General features: G+C 35.6%; 1 protein-coding gene across 2 annotated transcripts in view; it reads right to left on the reverse strand.

The window, feature by feature from the left end:
* LOC106478495 (ankyrin repeat and BTB/POZ domain-containing protein 2-like) overlaps positions 1 to 4,555 on the reverse strand; it is a 112,094-nt gene that overhangs the window by 67,021 nt on the left and 40,518 nt on the right. The window contains exon 1 of one of the 2 annotated variants that reach the window (XM_022382108.1): positions 3,093 to 3,272. The exons of the other annotated variant lie outside the window; for it this stretch is intronic. The gene's annotated coding sequence lies outside the window, so the exon portion shown is untranslated. Of the gene's footprint in view, positions 1 to 3,092; positions 3,273 to 4,555 lie in introns of those variants that run through there. 2 annotated transcript variants of the gene reach the window in all.

A 4,555-nucleotide genomic window follows, 5' to 3' on the forward strand; every position in this document is an offset into this window, starting at 1 on the left:
CCGTCTCCTAGGAATAATCAACAAACACTGAGTATCTGAGTTCTACAAAAGCATTAGTGTTAATTTTCTACTATCAGAAAACAGGTTATAATAACCTTCCAAGCTTTTAACTCGATGCAAACTACAAGTTATTTACGAGAGAGAAGAAAACAAGAGGACATATTTCGCATTAATATTTCTTAGCATGATATAACTTAGCTAGAGTATTTATTTCATCCCTACGTTTGAATACTTTGTTTTGTTGCTTAGCGCAAAGCTGCATAACAGATTATCTGCGCTGTGCCCACGTTGGGATCGAGCCCCAAATTTTAGCGTTATAAGTCTACAAGCTTACCGTTGGAACGTTAAATACGTTTCGAGAGCGATGTCGCGTACTTATATGTCCCAAAGAATTACAAAAATAATAATGAGAAGGTTAAAAGATCGGCTAGAGAATCACTTGTTACAGCTCGATTTATTTCAAATGCCTAAATTAGATCATGGTAAGATTTTCTTACAAATGGTAAGCCGTCTAAATTATTCGATCAGAAGAGCATGTTTTCCAAAAACGATTACTAAATAAAGAATAACCTGGCTTCCCAAAGAGAAAAATGAGTAAACCGAAGGGGTTGGGGGGCAGGTACTGGACTGCTACTGACTCTTAGGCCTGCATGTTGCATGTGTTACTGATTTCATAAACGACCTAAAAAGGTCCTGGCGACAACCCTGAACGTTTTATAGTCATGTGCCTACCACGTTTCAAGCTATGTTATTGTGTTGTAAAGCCCAAAACATCCTTTCCTGAATAAGTTTATATCTTAACTTAGATGTTTACGCCATTACTCCCTATTATATAGGGCCTACTATATTTATTTAGTTCGCTCTTCCAAGCAGCACTAATGAGCTGTGAATTCGGCGAAACTAGTCTGTTGCAGCGGAAGTAGAGAATCAAAAAACAGACTAGGCATGTAGATCATCTTTTCTTCACTGAAATTCACGTTCTGGTGAAGAAAAGAAATTAACAAATAAAGGTTTATATCTTCTTAACGGTATTCCTAGCGACGATGACGATATGCATGATTTTTCTGCACTCCTGACCTTTTACATATAAACTCCTAATTGGCTAGTCGTACGATAGACTTAATTTTCAGGCTGATCCGACTTTATCAGATATCTATTAGAGAAAAAAAAAAGTGTCACTCACGCAAGCACCCATGCTGAGACAAACAGTGGATAAAAAAAAAACATAACTCCCGCTCTTCAGTTATCTACACTTTCAGTGAATGTATATTTGTGGCTAACTTTCGACATTCAATGTAAATTAAACTATTATCAAAAATAACATAACGTGTTTAGCAATATAATAAATATATATTTAATATAAGCCGTCAGAATTGGTACAAATCTTAACAAGCAAGTAATTTAAAACCAAAAATCACATTCAAATGTTTGGATTTCAATCTAGTCTGCTGGACCCCCTTCCCCCAGTGGTTCAGCGGTAAGGTTGAAAGCTTATAACGCTAAAAATCGGGTTTTGATACCCGTAGTGCGCATAATACAGATAGTCCTTTTTGTAGCTTTGTGGTTAACAACAAACACAACCAAGTTTGCTTCCACATATATTGTCATTTTAAAGTTGTGTACTTAAAGCTAACGATATCTGATTAATGAGAAAACTGCTGCTTATTTACCTTAACTTCCAAAAAATATTAGTGTAAAATTTAAATCATAGTATATTTCACTTAAATGAAAATATAAGGTCAGCTTCATTTTTTCTGCGGATTCTTTTCGATCGTGTGTGTGTGTGTGTGTGTTATGTTCAAACAATGATTTATGCTTCATTTTTTCTGCGGATTCTCTTCGATCGTGAGTGTTATGTTCAAACAATGATTTATGAGATTCATAAATAAAAAGCACTAGTAATTAAATCTATATAATTTACTCAGAAACGTAGACAAGATACAGAATTGTAGGTAGAGAATAAGGAATACATTCAAATACGCAAAGATCTCATAGTCTACTCTAAAAATGCATGACGTTAGGTGACAGGAAAAAGTTTCTTCTTTCACAAAGTAGATCACAATTTGCAACCAATCTATCCAAAAGTTAAAATTATTGAATGTTTCCATGTACTGATTAAGCGCAAAGCTACATAGGAGTTATCTGTACTGTGTCCACCACGGGAATCGAACCCCGACATTACAAGCCCTCAAGTTTACCGTTGAGCCATCGGAGGATGGAGCACATTCAATATAAAACCCGTTGTCTATAAAAACCAATACTCGAACACTAACAAGTCTTAGGAAGTAGTTCAATTAAAGATGGGAATTTTGCGAGCCAGAATTTGTGAATAAATTATAACCATTCAAGTGACAAACTGGTAAAACTGGGCTATTTATCACTGGTATCAGCTGAGCTAGATCGCTTTATTACGTTAACTAATATGATTTCAGTTATAACAAGCCCCAGGAACAAGGCATCAAGTATGTGATTGACCTAAAAAAAAACTAGTGTTTTACAAAAGACTGTGAGCAAGTCTAGAATGAAATGGAGATATACACATTCCATATTCACCTTTACGAAAAGTCCTTCATTCTTCCTGAAACTTAACAACGTTTACTATATACACGAAATTTTTTGGGTACATATTATAAATAGACTTTTGGTGTGACATTCCAAGAATACGGATGAACCGTACTGCATGGCGTGCATACTTGCACAACGAACAACAAACGTTGGTGGTGTAATCAACCATGGCTATCTCTTCCAGGTTTAGCTACTTACACTGACCTCGAGTTGTAAACTCTTTGCGCAAGCGCTGTGCGAGGAAAGCTTTTCTAGTAAGTCTACTTTTTTGAGACTTACGAGTTATCATCATGGTAGAAATAAACTAGTAGATCTTGTTTTACTAGAAACTCACTTGACTGTGGCCGCGGCTACTCCTTCGAAAAAAAAAAGTATTATCTTGCTTCCAAAAGTAAACATTATTTTTATACAAATCGGCAGTAAGTATCAGATCTTCCTTACCTTCAGAAGGGATTACACATGGTAAGTATCAGATCTTCCTTACCTCCAGAAGAGATTACACATGGTAAGTATCAGATCTTCCTTACCTTCAGAAGGGATTACACATGTTCCTTTCGGTAATCCAGTTTTCTACAGGCCGATAGATTTCTTTCCGGTTTCTTTTCGCTTTTATTTTTGTTTGATTTTTTTGTAACTTATATTTGTTGTCGATGGTGATCATGCACAAGCAACAACATTCTGGCGCGAATCCTCTCATGCTACTGAGCTCCGAGTAGCAAACGAACCAGCCTCCTCGTAGTTTAGGACGGCATTGGTCGCGGATTACCCGCCGCACATTCTTTCCCTCAGGCCCCACATTCTTGTGTTTAGACCCTCGCAGCCCTGACACTCACTGCAAGCAGGCCCAGAGGGCCATCCGACGGGGGGTCCAGTGCGGCCTGTCAACCCGCAAGGCCGGCCGAGGTGGCAGAACAACAATCTGTTGTCTAGAAACTACACAAGAATTCAATCTTTTTCAGCTGATTTATATACGAGTCTATTGTGGATGACAGTGCCGATTTTGGCATTTTTTTCAGATCTAAAGAAAAGGAGATCTAACAGTCAAAATCACATCTTTATTATAACATGCCCACACTTAATAAATACACAAGCAAACTGAGTGTGCATTATAAAACACCACCGATAAATTAATTTTTAAAACTGATAATGATTTTCTCTTTTCCACTACTGCTTTATGTGAAAAATAATATCGTAAAAATATGTAGAACTACAAATATAACTTAAGCATTCAAAAAAAAACAAAAATAACTGAAGTTTGTGCAGAAATTAAACTTTTAACATCCTTAAAGCAACACCGAAAAACATGGGCAACATTTCCACAGCGATTTTATCTTTTGGTATGTTTTATAATTTTAGAGCTAAGTAAAGCAACTAATAAATCTAACACTGATAAGTAAGAGACAAAATAGCTGAAACAACTTGTTTTTAGTAAAGAAAAGAACATGAAGTAAAACCATTTCACTTGTATACAATAAAATATTCATCTAATATTTGATTCATTTGGAAATACTACCAAACAATATTCAAAGTATTATATTTTATTACAAAAATGACGTAAGATGGCGCTACTAAACTGTTTATGACTAATAATCATTTGAAGTTTTTTTATAATTTGAGCAAACGTTTGATGCCAATGCTGTGAAGTTAATAAAGGTTTCAAAAATTTCTTACAATAACAAACGTCGACGGCAACGTATTTCTTCATAAAGTGAACGTAAAACAAAACAAATCAAAACTTAATATTGCGTGTATTGAATTATTCACATAAAAAAGTCAGTTAATTTTAAAAGGGAAATTATATACTAATATTTAACGATTTAAGAAAACTTAGGTAAAGGAATACAAAATTTTACTGCAAGAGACTTCATAAAGCATTACGACACAATAAGTGAAATCAAACTCCTATCCTTTACGTGTGTGCCCGGCGTTGAACACAATCTGAGGGTCGCGGGTTCGAATCCGCATCCCACCAAACATGCTCGCCCTTTCA

The sequence above is a fragment of the Limulus polyphemus genome, unplaced genomic scaffold, assembly GCF_000517525.1.
Source record: "Limulus polyphemus unplaced genomic scaffold, Limulus_polyphemus-2.1.2 Scaffold217, whole genome shotgun sequence".
NCBI lineage: Eukaryota > Metazoa > Arthropoda > Merostomata > Xiphosura > Limulidae > Limulus > Limulus polyphemus.